This window comes from Cnephaeus nilssonii (assembly GCF_951640355.1).
Source record: "Cnephaeus nilssonii genome assembly, chromosome: Y".
Classification (NCBI taxonomy): domain Eukaryota; kingdom Metazoa; phylum Chordata; class Mammalia; order Chiroptera; family Vespertilionidae; genus Cnephaeus; species Cnephaeus nilssonii.
This window is the reverse complement of record NC_137096.1, coordinates 4,602,520-4,629,679: the sequence shown is the minus strand read 5'-3', so window position 1 is coordinate 4,629,679 and position 27,160 is coordinate 4,602,520. Positions and strand designations below refer to the sequence as shown.

The 27,160-nt window shown below is 51.9% G+C and overlaps 1 pseudogene across 1 annotated transcript; it reads right to left on the bottom strand.

The window, feature by feature from the left end:
* Window positions 1-5,458: 5,458 nt before the first annotated feature.
* On the bottom strand, window positions 5,459-6,814 carry LOC307096500 (nuclear prelamin A recognition factor-like; annotated as a pseudogene). Its single transcript has one exon. The product of its transcript is annotated as a nuclear prelamin A recognition factor-like (transcript).
* Between the last annotated feature and the right edge of the window lie 20,346 nt (window positions 6,815-27,160).

Sequence of the window (27,160 nt, the reverse complement as noted above, 5' to 3'; positions counted from 1 at the left end):
CTCTCTTCTTAAAAGAAATATTTTTAAACTAAATTAAGCCTATTTAATATAGTAGAAACAAAATGGGAAGCTTTATCAAATAAAAATTAATAACTATGTTCTATCTATAGTTCTATTCATATATATATATATATATATATATATACACATATATATACACACTAATAAAAGAGAAACATGCAAATTAACCATCACTCCACTACACCCACGAGCCACACCCACCAGCCACTCAGGGAGCAAGTATGCAAATTAACCTAACCAAGAAGGCAGCAGGCCATGGAGCTGGAGCAAGCAGGAGGATTGCGTTGCCACTGGCGATGTAGGATGCCAAGGTTCCCCCCCGCCCTGGCCTCTGCTCATGGCTACAAAGTTTCAATTTAGAAGATAAATAAATCCTAGATACTTGCTTCCAGCCAGCCCTGGTCTCTGCTCAAGGATGCGCTGAAAAAAAAAAAAAAAAAGAAAAAGAAAAAATGGAGGGGCTGGGATCTTGGGTCCCTGGGGGTGAGCAGGCCATGATGGGATGGCAGGCACCGTTGGGGGTAAGCAGACTAGCAGGGAGACAGTTGGGGGTGAGCAGGCCAGTGGGGAGGGAAGATGGGGGCGAGCAGGCCAGCAGGGAGGCAGTTGGGGTGAGCAGGCTGGTGGGGAGGCTTTTGGGGGCAAGGAGGGTGGTGGCAGGGGGAAGTTGGGGGAGAGCAGGCTGGCAGGCAGAGTGGTTAGGGGCAATCAGGCAGACAGGGAGGCAGGTGAGCAGCTGGAGCCAGAAGTCCTGGATTGCGAGAGGGATGTCCGACTGCGTTTTAGGCCCGATCCCTGTAAAACACAGTAGGACATCCTTTGAGGGGTCCCAGATTGGAGAGGGTGCAGGCTGGGCTGAGGAACACCGCCCACCCCCTGTGTACAAATTTCGTTCACTGGGCCACTAGTCCTATCTAATAAAAGAGTAATATGCAAATTGATCATACTTCTGCTACACTCACAAGTCATGCCCACCAGCCACGCCCACCAGCCAATCAGGAGTGAGTATGCAAATTAACCCAACCAGGATGGCTGCGGTCACAGAGAGAGCAGGAGGGAGGCTTGGGTTTCCCCAGCGATGGAGGAAGCCAAGCTTTTCGCACACCCTGGCTGGCTGAGACCTCCAATCCAGGCTACAAAGTTTCAATGATCCTCTCTAATAAAATGGTAACATGCAAATTAACCATCACTCCGCTACATAAGCCATTCCCACAGCCAAGCCACGCCCACCAGCCAATCAGGGCGAGTATGCAAATTAACCCCAGCCAAGATGGCTACAGCCACAGAGAGCAAGGTTTCCCAGATAACAGAGCAAGCCAAGCTTTCCGATAGCTGTTGAAGGCCTAAGCCTCCACTCAAGCTACAAAGTTTCAATTATAGAAGGTAAACAAATTCAAACAAAATGGGGGCAGAACAGAGCTTGAGAGAGCAAGCCAGGGTTGCCGGCGGCAACAGGGAAAGCAAAGCTTTCCGCACACCCTGGCCGGGCTCAACCGCTTAAGGCTACAAAGTTTCAATTGTAGAAGGTGAATTAACTGCCACAGAAATGGCTGCCGCCCTGGAGGGAGCAGGAGGATTGGCTCCACTCCAGGCTACAAAGTTTCAATTGTAGAAGATAAATAAATCCCAGGGACCAGGGCCTCTGCTTGGGTCACCAGGGGGTGTGGCTGGCCTGCAAACCACCACAGGCCCCTCGCTCAGGCCGCCCCACACCCCAAGGGAACCCCCACCCTGATCCAGGACACCCTTCAGGGCAAACCAGCTGGCCCCCACCCGTGACCAGGCCTCTATCCTATCTAATAAAAGAGTAATATGCAGATTGACCATCACTCCAACACACAAGATGGCTGCCCCCATGTGGTCAAACATGGCTGCCCCCATGTGGACACAAGATGGCTGCCACAAGATGGCCACCAGGGGAGGATAGTTGGGAAGGACCAGGCTGGCAGAGGAGGGAAGTTGGGGGTGACCGGGCCTGTAGAGAAGGGCAGTTGGGGGGGACCCAAGCCTGCAAGGGAGAGCAGTTGAGGGGGACCAGGTCTGCAGGGGAGGGCAGTTAGTGGTGACCAGGCCCACAGGGGAGGGCAGTTAGGGGCAAACAGGCTGTCAGGGGAGCAGTTAGGCATCAATCAGGCTGGCAGGGGAGTGATTAGGGGGTGATCAGGCTGGCAGGCAGAAGTGGTTAGGGGCAATCAGGAAGGGAGGCAAGTGAGCAGTTGGGAGCCAGCAATCCTGGATTGTGAGAGGGATGTCCAACTGCCCGATTAGGGGTCCCAGATTGACGAGGGTGCAGGCTGCGCTGAGGGACACACACCCCCGTGCATGGATTTTGTGCACTGGGCCTCTATTTCATATAATACTGGTTTGATGGTGATGAACTCCTCTGGCTTTTTCTTATCTGTGAAACTCTTTATCTGACCTTCAATTCTGAATGATAGCGTTGCTGGGTAGAGTAATCTTGGTTGTAGGTTCTTGCTATTCATCACTTTGAATATTTCTTGCCACTCCCTACTGGCCTGCATAGTTTCTGTTGAGAAATCAGCTGACAGTCATATGGGTACTCCCTTATAGGTAACTAACGGTTTTTTCTCTTGCTGCTTTTAATATTCTCTCTTTGTCTTTTGCTGTTGGCATTTTAATTATGATTTGTCTTGGTGTGGTCCTCTTTGGATTCCTTTTGTTTGGGGTTCTCTGTGCCTCCTGGACTTGTAAGTCTACTTCTTTCACCAGGTGTGGGAAATTTTCTGTCATTATTTCTTCAAATAGGTTTTCAGTGTCTTGCTCTCTTTCTTCTTCTGGCACCCCCATAATTCGGATGTTGGTATGCTTGAAGTTGTCCCAGAGGCTCCTTACACTATCTTCATATTTTTGGATTCTTTTTGTTTTTATGGTTGGGTTTTTTTTGTGTGTGTGTTGTTTTCTTCTTTGAATTTCAAATCTTTGACTTGATTCTTGTAATCCTCTAGTCTGCTGTTGGATCTCTGTATATTATTTTTTATTTCAGTCAGTGTATGCTTAATTTCTAGTTGATCCTTTTTCATATCCTTGAGGGTCTCATTAAATTTATCGGCCTTTTCTAGAAAATTCTTGAAAAACCTTATAACCGTGATTTTGAACTCTATATCCAGTAGTTTGCTTTCCTCCATTTCTTTCATTTGCGACCTGTTTCTTTGTCTCCGCATTTTGGCTGCTTCCCTGTGTTGATAGAATGGCTTTGTGTGCTATGTGTCCCATGGGGCCCAGTGGCTCAGCCTCCCCAGTTACCTGAGGTGGACACTCTTGGCGCACCCCTTTGTGGGCTGTATGCACAGTCTTGTTGTAGTTAAGCCTTGATTGTTGTTGGTATCACTGGGAGGAATTGACCTCTAGGCCAAGTGGCTGTGAGGATCAGCTGTGTCTATGATGGGAGAACTTCTGTGCTGGAGACACCCTTATGAGGCAAGACTTGCTTCAGTAGGGCTTTGGTGCTCACTGCGTCTGCCCCCTGAGTGTGTCCCTTATGGATCTGAGGAGTTGTAATCTGGATCGTTCTACTCTGACCCCTGGTTACACTGGCTCTTGGATATCCAAGGAGGTGCTTATTTAACCTCTGCCTGAGGCCACCCAGCAGGAGCTACAGAGATATCTGCAGATTCCTTTCTTTGTTTGGGTTTTGGAGGTGCCCAGATGAGGCCCAGCTTTGAAGCAATGCAAGCTGCTATGGGGCCTTGGGCCTTCTTTTGGATGTTCTGGGTCTCTCTGACTCAGCTGCAGTTTATAAGGTAAGTTTAGATTTCAAAGGACCAGGCCATTCATATGCAAACACCTCTACGCTCAGTTTGGATCGGCGGAGTCTCAGGGCTGAGCAAACAGCAATGGCTTCCCATCAGCCCTGCCATAAGAGGCCCCTTGGTCTCAGTGTCCCACGGTAATCGCTGCAAGTACCTCTGAGAGAAAGCCGCCCTCGAGTTTTTCCCGCTGCCAGACAGTCCAGTTTCTCCCCATATGAGTCTGGGTCCCCAGAGTCTCACCCGGAACTAGAGTTCAGAGCAGTCGGGAGCTTGTGTCCCCCTCCCGATTGAAAAAGCCAGCCGCTTACTCAGTTGCCAGCTCTCTCCGCACATGCGCCTTTGTACCTCTGCACTTTACTTCTGCAGCTTCTCTGAGTCTCCGTGTGCTTTTCTCTTCCCTTCTAGTTGTAGAATATCCACTCAGACAGCCTTCCTGTGGTTCTGGATAATGTTTGTTTTGTCTTTTAGTTGTAGTTTTGAAGTAGTTGTACGAGGCAGCAAGTTCAGGTGTTTACCTATGCTGCCATCTTGGTTTCTTAGCATATTACCCTTTTATTAGTATAGATTAGTGCACTGGGGGAGGGAGTCCCTCAGCCTGGCCTGCACTCTCTCACAGTCCAGGATCCATTGCTTCTTACTGCCTGCCTACTTGCTGCTTCTTACCACTCGGCTCGCTGCTCCTTAGTGCTGCCATGAAGGCAGGAGAGGCTCCCGCCACCACCACTGTGCTCACCAGCTGTGAGCCCTATCTTTCTGTGTAGTTGTCTGTGGGCCAACTGTTCTCTTCCTTCTCACTTAGGGCGAGCACCATGTGAGGGCAGATTGCACTGTTGTGGAACGCAGAGGGCTGCCTGGAGCTGAGGGGAGTAGCCAGGCCCACAGGGTGAGAGATGGACACAGAAGATGCTATCTCACCCCGTGGGTCAATTTTATTTATCTGCCAGACCCCACCCAGGGAGGGACCGAATAGGGTGTCCACCTCTCCCCTCTCTATCCTTCCATCTGTGACACCTGTCACCCTTGCCAGGCATCCCCCAAAGTAAGTTCAGCTCAATCGCTGAATGTAAAAGGCCACGGAGGGGGCAGGGAGGGCCTCCACTCCAGAGCCCTCTGATTCCCAGTGACAGGACTTGGTCGAAAGGATCTGGTCTCAGTCCGGTGGCCACAGCTGCAGAACATAGATCTGTTTCAAGAAAAGTTGGGAATGCAGACTTCCGTATGAGCCCCTATTCTAAAAGTTGGCAGTTTATTCACATTGTGGCAAAGACACCTTCAAGAGTAATATAGGTGGGTAAAGTCAGGACCAAACCAGGCCATTTCCTCATCCAATCTCTCTGAGGCATGTGGACAGAACCAAGTCTCAGCTCTTTGCAGGACACTTCTGGGTTTTTTTAAAGCCTAAAGGACAGTAGCCTGTCTCCATTCTTGTTCTTTGGGATTTTTTTCATCGTCGGATAAAAGGATACATACATTGGGGCAATCCTCTCGAGATACAATATTCAAATTGCACCCATGTGACTACAACAGTGCTTATCAGAGGGAGGGAGCCAACAGACGGGGAGTAGGGAATTCTGAAAACCAAAACGATGACAGAGATGCTAGGCCTTTCCTTCACGTGTCTGACACCCCTCCTCAGGTGGCCTGTAGGCCGGGCGTCTGCTGGACCTTTACCACTTGATGTCCTGGCAGGCTGCTGCCCTAGGCCCTGCTAGGCGGTGTGCAGGGCCACCTGGGCCCAGGCAGAGTCCCCCCCACAGCCACTCCTGGTACAGCTCCTGCACATGGGCGCTGGTCTCCGGGGGACACGCCGGGATGGCAGCGTAGATGCCTTCCATCTGCCACAGCAGTGCCCTGTCTGCACATCCGTCCTCACCTGGGCCTGGCCCCTGCCGCTTAGGCATCCCCGGCACAGGCCAGGACCTGCATGAAGTGTCAGGGGAACTGGCCCTCTACAGCTTCAGGACCACTCTGGATGTTCTGAAAGCTGTAAGCAGCCTCAAAGCGTAGCAAAACCTATCCGTCCCTTTCAAGGGTGACCTCCTGGAAGTCTTTGTTCCTCAGGATGTGGTAGGTGAGTACCCCACGTCCTCGTTGAACAGCTCCTTGGCCACGTGCCTGAAGATGTGCACCAGGGACCCGTCGGAGCTGGCACCCTCGTGGAGCCTCACCTCCTCCTCCTTCATGTCTCCAAACAGAGTGTCCACAGTGGTGTCATTCAAGGCGAGGTCACTTTGCTCCATTATCTGGACAATTTCACTTGAGGTTAACATGCAATCAGCACCCTGGGAACTATGCAAAATGGTGGGAACATCTTCTCAAAGGGCTTCCAGTTTCTTGTCATAACACAGGGACACAATGACATGGAAAATCTTGTCTGGGGACAGGTTCTGCTATCTGGTGAAGTAATCCTTCACCAGAGAGGCCATGATCTTCTGGGGAGACTTGGCCGTGCAGAGGTGGGAGTAATGGGGTGACCCAGCACACGCTCTGCATATCGGTCCCAACCGGGGCAGGCGGAGGTCAGCATGGGTAGTTGGGGCTCTTCCTCACGGTGCTGGCAGTACCAATGCACAAATTTCTTCTGACTCTCCAGGATGCTGAAGTCCACAGCTATCTTCATGTCAAAGACAGTGCGCCCTTGGGCTTTTGAGGAAGCCGCAGAGCCTTCTGGATTCATCAGTGACACTGAGGCTGAATTTAGCAGCAAAATAAGGCAGAGACTGAGGACACAGGGACACTGCCAGCACCTTGTGCTGTGAGGTATCACATTCCTTATTAAGGTTCATAACACGGAGGAAGTCCTTGGTGTTCTGCTGAGAAACTTGGACTCCTTCCTCTGCGGTCACACAACTGTCACACGCCAGGCGGTCACTCAGAAATACCTTGGCATCAGCCAACTTACGGAATTCTTCCTTCTCTCCATTCTTCTGAGCTGGACTTCAGATATTGACTGCGGCATTCTCTTGGTCATCGGTTTTTGTTTTTTTACTACATTCCTTCCTTGTGCAGTGATCACACTTCATCTGGAGCGGGGCGGGTGGGGGCTGGCTCGAGTGACCTGGAGGAAGCATGGGGAGAGCAGTCACCACTGGTCATCTCTGGCACTGGTGGTGGTATCATTTCTTTTTTGTGAAGCATCTAGGGAGGGGAAGTGGCTGCAGTGCCTGAGGCCAAGTTCCAGGAGGCCAGCAGCATTGTCAGGATCATGCTGGTGGTGCTGGTCTATTGGTGCCTGTCTTGTCCTCTGGAGACTGAACCTGAAGGACTACTAAGGGAGCCAGTCCCCAGTTCTGCTCCACCACCACCACCCATTGATTGAAGCCTGAGGGCCGGAAGGAGAGACCAAGAGGTCTGACTTCAGGCTGCTCACCAGTCACTGCTACCACCAATTGATCAGAGCCTGAGGGACCCCGATTTCCCCTGTTAGCCATCCCCTAATAAATCGGAGCCTGAGGGCCTGGGGGATGGACCGGTCGTTTGGTTGTCCTGGTCATCACGGCCATGGGCTTTTTATATAGACAGACTAGAGGCCCGATGCAGCGGGGGGGACGTCCTTCAGTCTAGCCAGCACCCTCTCCAATCTGAGACCCCTCAGAGGATGTCCAACTGCTGGGATTGGGCCTAAACCAGCAGTTGGACATACCTCTTGCAATCCAGGACTGCTGGCTCCTAACCGTTCGCCTGCTGCCTGATCATCCCTAACTGTCTCTGCCTGCCAGTCTGTTCGCCCCTAACTGCTCTCCCCTGCCAGACTGGTCACCCCTAACCGCCTCTGCCTTGGCCCCTGCCACCATGGCTTTGTGCGGAAGGATGCCCAGATGAATGTTCAGAAGACATATGGTATAATTAGCATATTACCCTTTTATTAGTATAGATTATACAACATAAGCTTTAAGGTAGAATTGCATTCGTAGAAATGAAGAGACATTTCCTTAAAAATGTATATTGGTTTGATATTATTCAAATCCACTTGTTTATAACAGAAATCAAGTCTTTAAGAATAGGATAGCTCGCCCTAGCTGGTTTGGCTCAGTGGCTATACCCTCAGCCTGAGGACTGAAGGGTCCCAGGTTCGATTCCGGTCAAGAGCACATGGCCCAGTTGTGGGCTTGATACCTAGTATGGCATGCAGGAGGCAGCTGATCAATGATTCTCTCTCATCATTGATGTTCCTATCACTGTCCCTCTCCCTTCCTCTCTGAAATCAATAAAAATCTATTTAAAAAAATAAAAGAATAAGATTGCTTTGCTATCAAAGCAAGTAAGTTGTGTCATTCGTGTCATAATTCCTGATGAAGTTCTCAGTTGCTAAGCGACTTCGCTGGGTTCTTATCAAATAAAATCCGTGGAGAAGCAACCACGCCCACCATGCATTTAGGCTATAAAGACCAGAAGTTGGGGAGGACACAACTGGGGTAGGAGACAGTGAAAGTCAGTGGCTGGGAGGCAGGGAAGACTTGGGAATGCCCAGTACCTGGAAGTACCAGAGGGTCTGGGATATGCAAATCTGCTGGGGGTGGTGTCAGGCCCTGCGCTCTGAGAGGTCAAGTCCAAGGGAGGGCAGGGGTGCGGTTCCAGAGAATCCCCTTCCTGCGAGGCTTCTCCTCCTCCCCTTAATCCCCTATCCTCCTGTCCATTTGGATAAAGGGGGTGGGAAGCAGGTATGCAATGCCTGGGCGGAATGCCCCTAAGTCCCGGATCTCTCAGGGGCAGGGGAAGGGTGTTTGTATTGGTTTATTTGATTCTTCTTACCCTTTGAAAGGGGTGGGAGGGGAGTGTCTGCCAGACATGGTTTCCTTCTGCTTGCTCATCAGAGCTTCCCCACATGATGCCATTTCCCTTCCTTCCCAGCTGACCTTAGCTAACGCACATGAGATCACCAGGGACAGAACTGGGGCCCCGTTGTATTTCCTGGAGATTGCACTCCACAGGAACCTGCCTGATCCAAGGAGGGGTGGGGTCATTCACTGCAGGAAAGGCTCGATTTAAACGAAGCCACCGCTTAGATAGGTGCCTGCTGAGCTGTTTGCAGAGGGTTTATCATCCCTTCTGGCTGTTTCCTTGGAACTCAAGATAGCAGAGCTGGGGGCCACCCCAGGGCCAGGCAACCTCTGAGCCTGGCAGCGTGGCGGGTCTGCATGCACCACTGCTGGTGGCCACCTCTGCCAGTGGCCTTCAGGCCAGACAGTGTGGCGGGCCTGCATGCGCCTCCACTGGTGCCACCTCCACTGGGGGCTGCCCCGGGCCAGATCGTGTGGAGGCCCTCCTGGTGATGGCAGTCCCTGCCCTCCTGCTCCTGCTGTGCATGCCTCCTGCTGAGCAGTCCTGACATTATGGCATCCTGGCTAATTTATATATTCCTCTATTATTATACAGGATACATTCAATAAATAACAATTAGGTGATATAAGAGCAAAGTGTGAGTAGCATCAATATGTGAGTATACAAGTCTTGTTGAAGTCTTGGGATAATTATCTTCCTTCTCTGTTGTCAGCGGCTTCTCATCCTTGAGATGAAGGCGAGTGTCAGGGACAGGGGCAAATGTCCATTCATGGTTAGGTACCTGATAAGGTAAGGTCCCTTTAACACTGTTGGAGAGAGTCATTAATGTGTTTCCCAATGGACAAAAATATCTCTGGGTTGTCATGGTTTTTGAATCTTTGTCTCCTGAAAGTACTGTGAAATGAATGTTACTAATTTATTAGTTCCTGTAATGCAGAATGTCTGCTTTTTAGTTTGCCTTAGATTTGAAAAACAAAAGATTTGAAAAACAAAAGATTTGAAAATCAATAATATTTTAAACAGTCATAAGAATAATTATTCTCAATTTATTTTGTTCCATAACTATTTTTATCCTGATTATTTGCCCATATTTTTTAATTCAGTTATTCCTTGAAGTTCTATAAATATTCATTTAGTTCAAAGATATGACCTGCTTACAAGTCTGCAATTTAAAGTAGGTCAGAGTCCTTTTCATGGCTTTTCTAAATATATAATATTCCTACAAATGTGTCAGAGTAAAGCAATGGCTGTCCATGAATGACAAAACTTAAAAGTGATGTGGTTATAGATTTTATTATAATGCAATTGATTAAAAAAAAACCACTTGGATTTTCTATAAGATATAACATTCCAAGATAAAATTATTTTTGGTAAATAATAATTACTGTAAAATAACATAGAGAATATAAAATGAGTACATATTTAGATTCAATATATACTTTCAGCATATAAAGAACAAATAATATGTAAGATTTTAAAATGCGACATATGGCTTATTGGAAGGGATGTATTGAGCATTGAAAAAATTCATAAACTCCCAGTATGTGAAATGCAAATACCCAGAGTATCACTGGCAGACGCCCCCATAGGAAATCGATTTAAACGAAGCCACCGCTTAGATAGCCACACCTTACCTGGTGTTCCCAACTGGACATCTGCTATCCCTGAGACTTTCCTTTTTGAACTTGGCTCTGAATCTTTACAAGTTTCTTTCTGAAGCAGACTGAAATTTCTTTAACACTCATTTTAACAAAATATATACATACTAGAGCCCCAGTGCATGGATTCATGCACATTGAAAGAAAATTAATTAGAAGGTGGCCAGCAGGGCTGGACTGGGCAAGACAGGCTGGACACGCCCTGTAGCTAATCTCCCATAGTCCCTCCCCAGTCAGCAACACCTGAGGCGGCACCATTGCTCAAAGGGCATCTGCAGATTGAGCTGGATTCCTTTGGCAGGTAGGATTCCTCAGCCTGGCCTGTGGGGATCAGCTAAAACTGGCTCTCTGAGATCCCCTGAGGGGTCCTGGATTGCAAGAGGGCAGTTCACTGCAGCTTGGCAGCTCCTGTGTTAAGCATCTGCCCCCTGGTGGTCAGTTAACATCATAGCTACAGGTTGGATGATTGGTTGGTCTGACAATCGCTTAGCCTTTTATATATATACTAGAGGCCCGGTGCATGAAATTCGTGCATGGAGGGGGGTTGTCCCTCAGTCCAGCCTGTACCCTCTCCAATATGGGACCCCTTGAGGGATGTCCGACTGCCCATTTAGGCCCGATCCCGGTGGGATATGGCCTGAACGGACAGTCGGACATCCCTCTCACAATCCAGGACTGCTGGCTCCCAACTGCTTGCCTGCCTGCCTTCCTGATTGCCCCTAACCACTCTGCTGCCAGCCTGTTTGCCCCCAACTTCCCTCCTCTGCCGCCCTGGTCACCCCTAACTGCCCTCTCCTGCAGGGTTGATCACCTCCAACTGCCCTCCCTTGCAGGCCGGGTGCCTTCCAACTGCCCTCTCCTGCTGGCCATCTTGTGGTGGCCATCTTGTGTCCACATGGGGGCAGCTATATTGTGTGTTGCAGTGATGATCAATATGCATATTACTCTTTTATTAGATAAGATAGAGGCCTGGTACAGGGGTGGGGGCTAGCTGGTTTGCCCTGAAGGGTGTCCCGGATCAGGTGGGGGTTCCCTTGGTGTGTGGGGCGGCCTGAGCCAGGGGCCTGTGGTGGTTTGCAGGCTGGCCACGCCCCCTGGCAACCCAAGTGGAGGCCCTGGTATCTGGAATTTATTTTCCTTCTACAATTGAAACTTTGTAGCTTGAAGCGGAGCCAAGCCTGGGGCTCCTTCCGAGGCCAGCAGCCATTTGTGTTGGGGTTATAATTGAAACTTTGTTGCCTTAAGCGGGTGGGCACGGCCAGGGTGTGCGGAAAGCTTTGCTTCCCCTGTTGCCGGCAGCAACCCTGGCCTGCTCTCTCAAGTTCCATTCTGCCGCAATTAGTTTGAATTTGTTTACCTTCTATAATTGAAACTTTGTAGCTTGAGTGGAGGCTTAGGCCTGGCAAGGGCAGGTGGAAAGCTTGGCTTCCTCTGTTACCTAGGAAACCTTGCTCTCTGTGGCTGTAGCCATCTTGGTTTGGGTTAATTTGCATACTAGCTTTGATTGGATGGTGGGCGTGGCTTGTGGGTGTGTCAGAGGTATGGTCAATTTGTATATTTGTCTATTATTAGATAGACTAGGGACCCGTTGCAGGAATATTTCCTGCAAGACTTCTGGCGGGCTTCCCTCCAGCCCCCCCACCTCTCCCGCTGTGGCGGGCGGGCGGGGTGGGGCGGGCCTAATGGGCAGGGCACCTCGCGCCCGTCCCGCCCACCCAACCCAGCCCAACCTCGCCCTGCACTCCCGACCCTCTGCGCCCGCTGACACAGCTGCCTCTGTGGGTGTGCGCTGCCGTCACCTCTGATCACCCCGACCTGCCATGCACACTGCCGCTGCCTCCTCGGGCACTCACACTGCTGCTGCGCGCCCCACCCACCCACCTGCCTCGCCACACCCTGCCCGCAGCCACCACCGCCTCCAAGGCCACCGTGGCCTCGCACACCGCCTGCCACACCCTGCCTGCCGCCTCCACTGCACGCCCCGCCCACCGCCTCCGCCGCCACTGCTGTGGCCGTCGCCGCCGCTCACACTGCCCGCCACCGCCTCAGAGGCCACCATGTCCGTGTGCTCCACAGCTGTGCTGCCGCCCATCTGCGCAGCCGCCATGCTTTCTGCTTTCTTCACTCCTCCCTCCCTCAGCATATGCAAATTAACCGCCATCTTGTTCGCTCTGATTGGCTGTGGGCATAGCGAAGGTACAGTCAATTTGCATATTACTGTTTTATTTGATAGGACTAGAGGCCTGGTGCACGAAATTCATTCACGGGGGTCCCTCAGCCCAACCTGCACCCTCTACAATCCAGGAGCTCTCAGGGGATGTCCTACTTATGGCTTAGGCCCACTCCCCATGGTTCTCTGCTCTCTGCGGGGCCTGGAGGTTTCCCTGCAGCCATGGAGATGAAGCCCCCATGCTATGCTGTCCGCTCTCTGCCTGCTGCTGCCATGCGCCATGCAAAGGAAGCCCCAATGCCCTGCAGTGTGCTCTGTCTGCCAGGCCTGGGGGCTTCCCAGACAGGGACACACTAAGGAAGCCTCTATTCCCTGATGTCCGGGCTCTGTCTGTGGGGTCTGGGGGTGTTCCCACTGCCACCTTGCTAAGGAAGCCCCCAAGCCCTGCTGTCTGGGCTCTGTCTGCTGGGCCTGGGCATGTTCCTGCTGCCTCTGCTCTAAGGAAGCCACCATGCCCTGCTCTCCGGGCTCTGTTTGCAGGGCCTGGGGCTTCCCCACTGCCACGCTTAGGAAGCCAACATGCCCTGCTGTCCCAGCTCTGTTTGCAGGGCCTGGGGCTTCCCCGCTGCTGCGCCGAGGAAGCCACCATGCCCTGCTCTCCGGCCTTTGTTTGTTGGTCGGACCGGGCAGACACACCAGCAGCGGGGCTGAGGTGACTGGGCGCCACCATCTTGTGGCTATGGGGGCTGCCATTTTTGTCACGGAGGTACAGTTAATTTGCATATTACTCTATTATTAAATAGGACTAGAGTCCCGGTGCACGAAATTTGTGCACGGGGCTAGGGGGTGTCCCTCAGCCCAGCCTGCATCCTCTCCAATCTGGGACCCCTCGAGGGATGTCCGACTGCCCGTTTAGGATATCCCTCTCACTGCTCCCAACTGCTTGCCTGCCTGCCTTCCTGATTGCCCCTAAACACTTCTGCCTGCCAGCCTGATCACCCCCTTACCACTCCCCTGCCAGCCTGATTGATGCCTAACTGCTCTCCTGCCAGCCTGTTTGTTCCTAACTGCCCTCCCTTGCAGGCCTGGTCTCTCCCAACTGCCCTCCCCTGCTCACCATCTTGTGGTGTCCATCTTGTGTCCACAGGGGGGCAGGATCTTTGACCATATGGGGGCAGCCATCTTGGGTCCCCCTCAAGTGCTCTTCCCTGCAGGCCCGGTCACCACCAACATCCCTCTGTTGCTGGCCTGGTTACCCTAACTGCCCTCCCCTGCAAGCTTGATCGCCCACAACTGCCCTCCCTTGCAGGTCTGGTCCCTCCCTTTTAAAATAAATATTTTTGAACTAAATTGGGCCAATCTAATATACTTGAAATCACATAGAAAGCTTTATCAAATAAAAATTAATAACTGTGTTCTATTTATATTCATATATTTTAATTTCTTTATTGATTAAGGTGTCACATATTTGTCCTCATCCCCCCATTCTCATCCCCCACCCCTCCCCACGGATGCCCCACCCCCTGTTGTCCCCAACCATTGGTTAGGCTCGTATGCATGCACACAAGTCCTTTGGTTGATCTCTCCCCCCCTACCCCCACCCTCCCCTACCCTCCCTCTGAGGCCCAACAGTCCGATCGATGCCTCCTTGTTTCTGGGTCTGTTATTGTTCATCAGTCTATGTTGTTCATCATTTCCCCTAGATGAGTGAGATCATGTGTTACTAGAAATATACTTATAAGAACCGAATGTGAGACGAGCAATAATAGTTATGCTGACAGGCAAATGAATCAGTCTGTAGTAAGTTTCTTTCTGGACCAACAGTTCTTTTGAGACCCGATTTCAATGTCCACCAGTTCCTTATGTGTACATATCGGCACTGACTTTTCAGCTCTGGATGGTGGACAAATGGTGGTAATGCAGGCCCGACTCCCTCTGGTTTGGTCTCGCCCGGACACAGGGGCGTGGCTTCACCCAGACTCAGGGGCGTGCGGCCTCACCCGGACCTGGGACCCAGCATCACCCGGGCCCCAGGTCGCGGGGCCTCACCCAGACCCAGGTGTGCGTGGCCTCACCCGGTCCCGGGATCCAGCCTCACCCTGACCCAGGGGCGCGTGGCCTCTCCTGGACCCAGGGGCACGGCCTCACCTGAACCCGGGACCCAGCCTCACCAGATCTAGGGGCGCACGGCCTCACCTGGACCCGGGATCCAGCTTCACCCGGACCCGGGACCCAGCCTCACCCGGATCCTGGGGCGCACGGCCTCACCCAGACCCGGGACCCAGCCTCACCCGGATCCAGGGGCGCACGGCCTCACTCGGACCCGGGATCCAGCTTTACCTGGACCTAGGGGCGCGCGGCCTCGCCCGGACCCGGGATCCAGCTACACCCGGACCCAAGGGCACATGGCCTCACCCAGACCCCGGGGCGCGTGGCATCTCTCGGACCCAGGGGCGCACGGCCTCGCCCGGACCCAGGGGCGCATGGCCTCACCCGGACCCGGGACCCAGCCTCACCCGGGTCCAGGGGCGCACGGCCTCACCCGGACCCGGGATCCAGCTTCACCTGGACCCAGGGGCACGCGGCCTCGCCCGGACCCGGGATCCAGCTACACCCGGATCCAGGGTCAGGTGGCCTCACCCAGACCCTGGGGCGCGTGGCATCTCTCGGACCCAGGGTCACACGGCCTCGCCCGGACCCGGGGGCGCATGGCCTCACCCGGACCCAGGACCCAGCCTCACCTGGGTCCAGGGGTGCACAGCGTCTCCTAGACCCAGGGGCGCGTGGCCTCACCTGGACCCAGGGGTGCGCGGCCTCTCCTGGACCCAGGGCCGCAGCCTTACCCAGACCCGGGACCCAGCCCCACCCAGATCCAGGGGCGCACGGCCTCACCCAGACCCGGGATCCAGCTACACCCGGACCCAGGGGCGCATGGCCTCACCCGGACCCAGGGGCACGTGGCCTCTCCCGGACCCAGGGGCGCGTGTATATTCATATATTTTAAATGTTATAAAAGTTTCACCCTTTAAGCTTGGCGGGACAAGGTCGCTGAATACTTTATTAGGTTTTCATAATATAATCAAGGTCTCATATAAACTCTTTTATATGAGAAGCCCATATTTTATGAGCAATTGGCTTTAACAAAGTCCTAAGTAAAATTTGCATACATATGTAAATGAGCACTAGCCAAAAGAATACTGTTTGAAATTGAAATTTAAACTGATAAAAAGGAGAAATTTTAAAATCTCTTCCACTACTATTTAAAAAGTATACTAAAAGTTATTATTCAAGCATTAAATCTCACCATTAATGAGACACCATAAGTAAATAGACAGTTGCTTTTATTCAAATATATGTGTTGCAGTATTGGCCAGCATGCCTCTCTCCTACTGGTTTTTATAAAAAGCAACCAAGTTTGTTGTGCTGTTTAAAAGAAAGTAAAAGTTTTTAAAATAAACTCTTTAAGTGTGGCTGAGAGATTACTCTGGGAGAAAAAAACAGAAGGAGATTCCCTTCAAATATCTAAAAAAATCAATTTATTGGGCCTTAAGATGTGGAAATACAAAGAGATTGCCTTAAAACCTTAAATGACTTTTAGATATTATTAAAGGACATTAATTAGTTAAGACCTTATCTAAAAATCTCTATGGGGTAAATAACAAATTTATTCAATATACTTAGGAATCCTGAGACTCTATGCCCCTTTTCCCTAAAAGAATTCAGAGCCAAGCCCCTTGAGGGGATGTGGTAGGCAGTTAGACAGACATGAGCAGAGCAAGTACGATGGCCCAACTGGAGGAGAATTGGTTGGGACCCTGAAATGTGCTTTTCACCACTCCAACTTCTCTAAAGGCAGCAGTGGAGGAAACTGTGTAGACTCTCTCTCCCTCTCCCTTCCTCTAAAAAAAATCAAACAGATTTTAGGATAGCTAATGAAGATAGGATCAATTAGTGTAAAAAGAAGGGGAGGGTATTTGTAGGAAATGGGCCTCTGTGATCCATTATAGTCAACTTTTAATGGAAACCATAACTGTTGAGAACATATTAAAAGTCTTGTTTTTGTTATACTTCCATTAACATAAAAACATTCAGACCCGTAAAGAATTTTTGTGAGTTTATTTGAGCCAAACTGTCAACAATTTCAGGGAAGCAAAAGCTCAATGATTGAGATAATTCTCTGGAGAATTGCAGGTTACTGTATATTTATACACTAGAAGCCCAGTGCACGAAATTCGTGCACGGTGGGGGGTTGTCCCTCAGCCAAGCCTGTACCCTCTCCAATCTGGGACTCCTGGAGGGATGTCCGACTTCCCATTTAGGCCCGATCCCACCAGGATCGGGCCTAAATGGGAAGTTGGACATCCCTCTCACAATCCAGGACTGCTGGCTCCCAACTGCTTGCCTGCCTGCCTTCCTGATTGCCCCTAACCGCTTCTGCCTGCCACCCTGATCACCCCCTAACCACTCTGCTGCCAGCCTGGTTGATGCTTAACTGCTCCCCTGCCGGCCTGTTTGCCCCCAACTTCCCTCCTCTGCCAGCCTGGTCACCCCTAACTGCCCTCTCCTGCAGGGTTGATCACCTCCAACTGCCCTCTCCTGCTGGCCATCTTGTGGTGGCCATCTTGTGTCCACATGGGGGCAGGGTCTTTGACCACATGGGGGCAGCTATATTGTGTGTTGCAGTGATGATCAATCTGCATATTACTCTTTTATTAGATAAGATAGAGGCCTGGTACAGGGGTGGGGGCCAGCTGGTTTGCCCTGAGGGTGTCCCGGATCAGGGTGGGGTTCCCTTGGGGCATGGGGTGGCCTGAGCGAGGGGCCTGTGGTGGTTTGCAGGCCGGCCATGCCCCCTGGCAACCCAAGCAGAGGCCCTGGTATCTGGGATTTATTTTCCTTCTACAATTGAAACTTGGTAGCCTGGAGCGGAGCCAAGCCTGCTGCTCCCTCTGGGGCGGCAGCCATTTTCTGTGGCAGTTAATTCACCTTCTACAATTGAAACTTTGTAGCCTTAAGCGGGTGAGCCCGGCCAGGGTGTGCAGAAAGATTTGCTTCCCCTGTTGCCGCCGGCAACCCTGGCCTGCTCTCTCAAGCTCCATTCTGCCGCCATTTGTTTGAATTTGTTTACCTTCTATAACTGAAACTTTGTAGCTTGAGTGGAGGCTTAGGCCTGCAATGGCTATGGAAAGCTTGGCTTGCATTGTTACCTGGGAAACCTTGCTCTCTGTGGCTGTAGCCATCTTGGATTGGGGTTAATTTGCATACTCGCCCTGATTGGCTGGTGGGCGTGGCTTGGGTGGTGGGCGTGGTTTATGTAGCGGAGTGATGGTTAATTTGCATATTACCATTTTATTAGAGAGGATTGCAATCAAAGGAAGGGACGTAGGTGGGTTATATGAAATCCACTGGTGATAGACTAGAGAGTCGGGAGAAAGCAAAGCAGGGAAATCCCTGGGATTAGATAAAAAGTAAAAAGATAGACTCATATTTAGGTGGGTGCAGGAACAATGAACATGATAACAATGAATGAATCTGTGGTCTCTGTCCTGGTGCCCAGGTACATTAGGTTGTGCTGAAAGGTGTCCAGAAAAAGGCAAGTTACAAGTTACCCAGACATTTCAAGGGTATCTATATATAAAAGTCTAAGCGACCATGGCAACCCAATGGGCGATCGAACAGGCTGCGTGGGGTGACCAGGCCAGCAGAGGGGGCTGTTGGGGGTAACCAGGCCAGCGGCAGGGCGGGGTAGTGAGGGGAAAACAGGCAGGCAGGCAGGTGAGCAGTTAGGAGCCAGTGGTCCTGGATTGTGAAAGGGATGGCCAACTGTTCTGGGGATCGGGCCTAAACCAGCAGTCAAACATTCCCTGAGGGGTCCTGTATTGGAGAGGGTGCAGGCTGGGCTGAGGGGACCCCCACCCCATGCACGAATTTTGTGTACCAGGACCCTAGTCTATATATATAAAGAGCCAGGGTCATAACATCCAAAACGACCAATGGCTTGACCGAATGCCAGGCTGTGCATGCAGCAGTTGAATGGGCTTTACTGCTGACCTCTCAGAGAGAGTGAGAGAGACAGGGCTGATCAGCAGTGGCAGCAGCTGCTGGGGAGGCTCAGAGAGAGAAGCAGGGTGATCAGACCCCTCTCTCCTAGAGGTCAGCAGTTCAGCCCACTCTCCAGAAGTCTGGGGTGGCTGCTGATCAGCCCCACCTCTATTATCAGGCCCAGAGATAGGCCCGGAGATGCTGACTGACATAGAAACTAGTAAATCAGAACCAAATCTGGGTGAATTGCAAGGAGCCCATGGCTGCCTAGGAGGCGGAGCTTTTGATGCTGACTGGCATAAGTTCTGTGAACTGACTTAGAGCGTGGAATAGTCTGCAGCAATTACAGCTGCTGTTTATGAAACAAATGCTTATAATTGTTGCCTTTACAGCAGAGAGAAAATGAGAAAAGGTGGAACTTGGCTGAGTGTTTGCCCCCAAGTCTTTATATTTTGATACGGAGGGATCAGGCCTAAGCTGAGTCAGACATCTCTCTGGCAGCCCAGGAGCCCTAAACTGCAGTCAGACATCCTTAGTGCTGCAAAGGAGGCAGGAGAGGCTTCCAACACCACCGCTGCATTTGCAGCTGTCAGCCCAACTTGTGGCTGAACCGAGCTCCCCCTGTTGGTGCACACTGACCACCAGGGGGAAGCTCCTGCATTGAGTGTCTGCTTTCTGTTAGTCAGTGCGCATCATAACAACTGGTCATTTCTGGTCATTCTGCTGTTAGGGTCAATTTGCATATTGCCCTTTTATTATCTATACTAGAGGCCCCATGCACAAAATTCATGCAAAGGGCTTGGCCCTTGCAGCCCCGGCTTCATCCAGAAGGTCATGTGGAAGGATGTCCGGAAGGTCATTTGGCTGACTGGTCTAATTAGCATATCACCCTAAAAGGTGCTAATTAGACTGGACATCTTCCAGACATCCTTCCTGACCAAGCTGGGGCTGCGGGGGAAGTCCTGGATACCTGCAGGCAGCCTGAGGGAAGCCAGCCTGGGTCCCTGATGCCTATGGGCAGCTAGAGGAGGGAAGCAGCCTAGGTCCTGGGTGCCAGAGGGAAGCTGGTGCCAGCAGCCGGGGGAAGGGAGGCCTACTCTTGCATGAATTTTTGTGCATCGGGCCTCTAGTACATATATAAACAGCCAGCTAGAATGACCGGAACAACCAGTTGCTATGATGCCCACTGTGGCCAGCAAACTGGCCCAATAAAAATTCTTTGTATTCTTCATGGAAGGTAATATGGTAAAATAATGTGCATACAAAAATTCTTATAATGCATAAAATGAACAAATTATTGTATAAATTATTTAGTGTGTTTAATGATCCTTCTCCAATTTTCTAGTGTCATAAATGGTGGAAACCCAGCTGCCTTGAACTCTTAGCAAGGGAAAGGAGGAGGGGAGAGAAGGTCCTGCAGCAGTTGGTGGCACTGAAACTGTTGACTATTCTGTTCAGCTATATGCTTGACCAGGAGCTCACCACATGACCTTTGCCCTAAGAGACGGGTTAGTGTTCCTCCCCTCACCCAGGGCCCCACAGTTGAGTCTGCATCACAGACACGATTCAGCAGCTCACAGTCACAGACATTTACTGTAGAGGCCACAAAGTTCATCTGTGTTCAGGTGTCCCAATGATGTGTGGTTTCCCTGTGTCATCTGATATAGTGATCTGGCCACTTCTTTTTTTATTATTATTTGTTTTTACTAGGGGCCCAGTGCACAAATTCATGCACCTTGAAAGGAACTGTGGACTGTGAGGCAGCAGTAAGTACAGGAGCAGGTCTTGGCCCCTCCTGCCACACCTCCACACCCCCCGCTGCTCCTCCCACACACTGATAGCGCTGGTTCTGCTTGTACCTGCTGTTGGTGTGGAGTGATTGGGGCTGGTGCCATCTGCAGGTGCATCAGCAGGTTCAAGCAGCGGTTGCTGCCCCCATTGCCCTTCAGGAGCGGGAGATAGAGAATCCCTCAGGGGTGATTGGGGATGGTAGCCACTGCTTGCACCCACTGACAGTGCTGAGCAATTAGGACCAATGCCAATTTGGACCATTTCCCTCCAAACCTACTCTTCTACTTAATGACTGGTACATTCTTAGTTAGAGACTCCTGCGGGTCCATGTGGGACTTGGCACAATTTCTCTGAAATGTTCCCCTCATTTTCCCTTTGAAGCTGGGGTCCTCGTGGGAGAGGTCACTGCCTGGCATACGGCGGCTGCGAGCCCCTTGGTCCTAAATCGGACACTCGGAGCGAGGCAAGGCCCCTCCCTCCTGCCCTGGAGTCTGAAGCCAGTGCGTGGTCTGACAGCAAAGTGCCTGTGGCTGGGGGACTCCCAAGGGTCTCCCCACTTCCTCTCCAGGAAACGAAGGCTGGGGGAACGGGGCTGGGTGCCGCTGGCCCTGGAGCCGCCTCAGGAACGCCCTTTCATTCCACCAGGGCGAGCTGGAGCATGGTCCTCGGTGTCTGTGCCCTGTCTGCTGACCCTCCCTGTCCCACCTGCTCCCTCCCTCCCTCTGCCCTGCCTCCTTTCCTGGGGGAGGGGTCTGTATGGCAGGGAGGGAGACATCAATGTGAGAGAGATACATCGAGTGGCTGCCTCGCCTAGCCCCCGACTGGGGATCGAACCTGAGCCTAGGCCTGTGCCCTGACCAGGAATCAACCCGAGGCCTTCCGTGCGAGGCACGAGACTCCAACCAACTGACCCCCCTGGCCAGGGCTGGATGTATACTTCTTAAAGGCACACCGATAAGGCTGTTACTCTAAGGAAGTATGCATGCTGAATGCATGCCTTGCCTCTCTCTATCTGAAATGTATTTTTATAATGAACTAGAACGTGCATTCAGAAAAGCGACCCAAGAATAACTTGAACAGCTGGTGACTTTTCAGAGAATGAACACTGTGACTCAGTGCCTAGATCAAGAAGTGAACGTTGCCCTAGCTGGATTGACTAGGTGGATAGAGTGTCAGCCTTCGGACTGAAGGGTCCTGGGTTCGATTCCGGTCAGGGCACATGCCCGGGTTGCGGGCTCGATCCCCAGTGTGGGGCGTGCAGGAGGCAGCCAATCGGTGATTCTGTCTCATCATTGATGTTTCTCTCTCTCTTCCTCTCCCTTCTTCTCTGAAATCAATAAAAATATATATTAAAAAAAAGGAGTGAATGTTGCCAGGCTGGTGTGGCTCAGTGGTTGAGCATCGACCCATGATCCAGGAGGTCACTGTTTGGTCAGGGAAGGGCGTGAAGGAGGCAGCCAGTCAGTGATTCTCTCTCATCACTGATGTTTCTCTCTCTCTCCCTCTTCCCTCCTCTCTGAAGTCAATAAATACACACGTAAAAAAACAGTGCACATTGCTCTTTATGTCCTAGCTCCAGAGGTGCCCTTGAACCTCTGCCCAGCGATACTGTAGCTTGAATTTTCACACCATAGATTTGCCTGTTTGCCCTTTATATAAAGGGAGTAAAAACCCTTTCTGCATCGAGCTTTTTTCACTCAGTCTTATGTGCATGAGATTCCAATGACTGCTGGGAGCAATAGCAGTTCGTTCATTTTCTTTGCCGAACTTCAGCCTTTTTCCTTCTTGTTTTCAAGGGCCCTTTTGAAAATGGTTAGTGGCTCTGACCTCCTTGAGGTCCCTTTTCATCCTTCCCTGGAGAATGGCCATCCTGAACCCAGATCTGGCCTCTGCGTGTCTCCGAGCCCCTACCTGGATGCTCTGTGGGGGGCCTGCCTCCCAGGAAATGCTGGTCTCCGGCCACTTCGGAGCCGCTTCCCCAGCGGGTGGGCATCCTGCTAGCCCGCCGCTCCGGGGGCATTTCCTTCCATGTGTCGCACACGGGGAGGCTGTGAAGGGCTGGCGGTGGTGATGGTGCTGTGGGGGGGGGCGGGTCTTAGCCCTGCTGCTGGCCTCCTCCCTGGGCACCTCCAAGAAATATAACCACACCAGCCAGGGCGCTGCCCTGCTCTTTATGTGGACTCCCAGAAATATAACATCCCACCTTTATTTTTTTAAAATGTATTTTATTGATTTTTTACAGAGAGGAAGGGAGAGGAATAGAGAGTTAGAAACATCGATGAGAGAGAAACATTGATAAGCTGCCTCCTGCACGCCCCCCACTGGGGATGTGCCCACAACCAAGGCACATGCCCTTGATCAGAATCGAACTCGGGACCCTTCAGTCCGCAGGCCAACACTCTATCCACTGAGCCACACTGGTTAGGGCATAACATCCCACCTTTAAAAGGGGATTTGCAAGAATATAATCGAAACACTTTAAAAAGTTTTAGAAATTACAAAATATTGGGATTTCCATAGAACAAACATTTCCCACAATGATTATTTCACATGTTAAAGGGTCACATTATTATAACCAGGGGACACGGAGTGTCTCCCATCCCAGCCCGGCAGAAAGAAACGCCGCCGGGGCCGAGGCCGGGACTCTTACCTCCTGAGTGTTCCTCGGGCGGGGGCTCCCTGCAGAGAGTAGATGGGCTTTGGGGGTGCCTTCTTCCTGTCATGGCCTCCAAGTGTCCCTTAGCCAGGGACTCACGGAGCCGCTAAAGGGCAGAGTGCGGGCGAGGCTGGGGCTCAGTGTTGTTCTGCAGTTTCCTTTACTGCTGTTTTTAACTTGGCCTATTCTGTTGCATCTATCACTGCTGTGAGTTCATCTGCACTTAACATAGACGTGTGGCCTCCAAGTTCGTATATTTTTACAAGCCACTCTACGTTCGTTAATTCCCCTTTAATTAATAATTTTCTGAGTTCTGCTAGTTCCTGCCTTGAAAATGAGGTGAATTCTACCGATTCCTCAGTCCCTTCATTTTCAGATTTTATTACCTCCTTCTTTACTACTCCTGGCTTGCTGGAGCATTGCAACTACCTTCTGTGCCGATGATCCTCCCTGGTCGGTGTCCTCCTGCAGGTGATGGATGGTCTGCAGTACTATTCCTACTACCTGCTGTGGTGGCGCCCTTCCTATCGTTGGAATCAAAATGTTAGGATCTACTACTATGTTTTGGTTGAGGCCTGGGGCTGTCTGCATTTTATATTTGGCCCTCAGGGCGTCCTCTACTGGCCCCCATTTGCTTTCTGAGAGTACCTTGATTGATTGCCTCCTGTGGTGCCCAATGAAGCTGTAACCCAGGTAAATGCCCTCTTGTGGGCATTCTGAGAACAGCACCCTAGCAAGGATTTAGGCGCATCCTTTTGCAAGCAGTTTGGGGCTTTCTGTGGTGACATCTGCTCACATGATGCCCTGTTGTGGGCATTCTGAGAACAGCAGATTACTAAGGAATTCTGGGAGTCTGAAAATAAAATCTGTCCCACAGCTTCCTTAACTTGTCCTCCTGTGTTTATTTTGTTTTTTAAATATATTTGATTGATTTTTTACAGAGAGGAAGGGAGAGGAATAGAGAGTTAGAAAAATTGATGAGAGAGGAACATGGATCAGCTGCCTCCTGCACACCTCCCACTGGGGACATGCCCACAACCAAGGCCCATGCCCTTGACCGGAATCGATCCTGGGACCCTACAGTCGGCAGGCCGATGCTCTATCCACTGAGCCACACCAGTTAGCGCTGTCCTCCTATTTTTAAATGGCAGGTTGTTTTGTTTTTCTTTTTGGTTCTCTGTTCAGTGATTTGTTTCTCTGCCTGTCTCCTAATTCATTGATCCGATCATCAGTTCTCCCCAACCTGCTTGTGTGCCTTCCAATGTGTTCTTTATGAGGAAAGGGTTTTTCACGGGGCTGCACGTCCTCTGTGCAGCCCAGAGGGCGCAGAGGAGACAGCACCCATCAGGCATGGAAACTGTGGCCCCCACAAGGGGTGCAAACACTTCGTTCCCCACGGAGGGTGCAGAGGAGACAGCTTTCACCAGGAATCCCGCCTGTGGTCCCAGGTCCGCCTGCATGCTTTTCCTGCACCGAAGGAGGGCGCACAAGATGCAGGTTGGATCAGGAATTAAGCATTTGGTCCCCGTTTTGTGCTGCTTGTTCTCTGTGCGCCACAAGAGGGCGCCAAAGAAACAGATCCGTCAGGAATTCAGCCTTTGGTCCAAAAGTGGTGCCCTGTGTTCTCTGTGCGCCACAAGAGTGCGCCAGAGAGACAGATCCGTCAGGAATTCAGCCTTTGGTCCAAAGGTGGTGCCCTGTGTTCTCTGTGCACCACAAGAGGCTGGAGAAGCCGCAGCTCTGATCAGGAATTCAGCCTTTGGTCCACACATGGGGCCACACGGACTTCGTTCCCCACAAGCGGGTGAAGAAGAGGTGCCTCCCATTAGGAATTCAGCCTTTGGTCCACACTTAGGGCTGAATGGCCTTCGTTCCTCACAGGAGGGTGGAGTGCTGCCATTAGGAATTCAGCCTTTGCCCCCACCTGGGGACGCATGTCCTTGGTTCAACACAAGTGGGCGCAGAAGAGGCACCTCCCATCAGCCATCAGGCATTCAGCGTTTTGTGCCATTACTGGGTTGCATGTTCTCTATGCACTGCAGGAGGGCGCAGGAGAGGCAGCTTGGGTTGGGAATCAGCCTTTGGTGTCCACGCTGTCCTGAGCAGTTCAGTCTCTGGCACCTGTAGAGCCTGGTTTGTGCTCCCCTGTTTCCTAGATCTCCGTCTCCCAGCCCTGGGAACATAGATTGACCTGGGCAGGAATAGGGTCACATGCATGGCAGTTGTAAGTCAGCCTGGTGTCCCTAGCAAAGGGAGGACATGTTTTGGGGGGGGGCACTGAACACACCTCTGCCACCTGACACCTTTTAAACACAGTTAGGACTTCCTCCCTCTGTGGAGAAGCTCTGCAGAGGGCCTGTGGATGTGCTTCTGGAGGGGCACGGCCGCAGACACATGCGGGGCCCTGTGGCCTGGGCAGCCAGGCCATCTCCATTCTTCATCTGCCCCAGCCCCTTGAGCCTCTTCTATTGGAAGATCCCTTTACCCGAGGGGGCACAGCCTCACCCCAAGCTCGAAGCAAACACACTTGCTGCTCGCCTTCCCAGCCTCCCTTGCAACTGGGAGAAGGCACAGGGCTCTGCAGAGCCAATCGGACGTGCCCAAGAGCTAGAGGCTGTGCCTACCCATTGCCACTGCAGACACTGAGCTCTGCCCAGGCCCCAGAGCTGCGCACATGGACATTGTGGTCATGCTGTGTCAAGCCAAGCTGGTGAATAAGAGACAGTCATTGAGCGAACACACCCATAAAGGAGAAGACTTGGTGCTCAGCCCTTTCCTGGGGAGACCCTCTGCAGGGGATGTTTGGTTGTTGCTCAGGTGGCAGGTACTAGAGCCCGCAGGGATGATAAGGCCCTGGGAGCGATGAGGGGAGTAGGGGTGCCCGCAGAGGGAAGCTCCTGAAGAACTGCAGGAATGGGACTCACACAGGACTTTGAGTTGACAGAGGTGTAGCCGCGGTGTCGTTTGGGTAGAACAGTGCTCCTAGCGGGCAGCTTCAGGTCCCCTGTAACTTCCTGGTCTGTTTGTCATAACATAGAGGCTTAGGAGTGAGTGTGCCCAAGTTCACATGGCCAGAGGCTTCCTCCCAGTCAATCTTACTGTGTAGTAACAACGAAGCATTACTGCAGTCATTTCCTTATTATTTATTTATGTATCTATCTATTCATTTATTGAGAATTCTCACTAAAGGGTATTTTTTCCATTGATTTTTGGAGAGTGGAAGGGAGGGGTGGGCAGAGAGAGGGAGAGAGACATTGAAGCGAGGCACTCAATGGGTTGACTCCTGCATGTGCCCTGACTGGGCTGAGGATCGGACCTGAAACCCAGGTCCATGCCCTTGACTGGGAATCCAAACCGACACCCTGCAGTACTTGAGTGGATGCTCTAAGCCCGAGCCACGCGGCCAGGGCTGTCAGTGGCTCTTTGGTGAGGACCAGGATTGCTACTCAGTGCCCCCTTTTCCAGAGCATGTTTCCATGCATGCAGTTCTGTGAAGAACCCCATCCTGCCCCCCTCCCGCTTGCAAGTGAAGGCGGTGCTTCAGATTAAAAGGAGCCAGAATATGTGTGTGTGTGTTTATGTGTGTGTGTCGGGCGGGGGAGGGGGGTGTTGACCATTTGGCCACATTCTGAGCCTTCGGTAGAGGCACACCCCCACTCCCCCTCCTGCCCCTCACTCAGCCCACAAAGTGATTCCCAGGCTCCCGCACACAGTAACCAACAGCCAGCCCAAAGGTGTAACCTTCCCCTGAGCAGGAAGGCTGTCCCAGATCTCTTGCAGGGGGAGCACCAATACGTGGGCCAGGACAAAACCCTTCTGTCCAGGGAGCGCTCCTCCTGCCCACACGGCCACTGCAGCCGAGCTCATGGGCAAAGGGGTGCATGTTGCAGTCACGGCGGAGAAGGGTCCCCTTGCCCGAGGACACTGGGTCCCCTCCCCCTCCCTGCATGGTCCAGGTCCCCAGGAAGCCGTCCCTGATCCAGGGTCATCGCTGAGGCCGGAAGCCCTGCTGCTGGCCTCCTCCCTGGGCACCTCCCCTGCTGGGCTCACTGCCTGTTCGCTCCCAGGACCTGCTTGCATTTGCGCAGGGCGGAGGCGCCCAGGAACCGCTGCCCACACCACCCAGGGAAGAGGCTTGGTCAGTGGGGGTGGGGTGGGGTGGGGCTAAAGACAAAAAGAAAGTAAGTGGGCTGCAAGCCCGACAAGCCCGGAAGCATAAAGAGCAGGGCAGTGCCCTGGCTGGTGTGGCTAAGTGGTTAGAGAGTCAGCC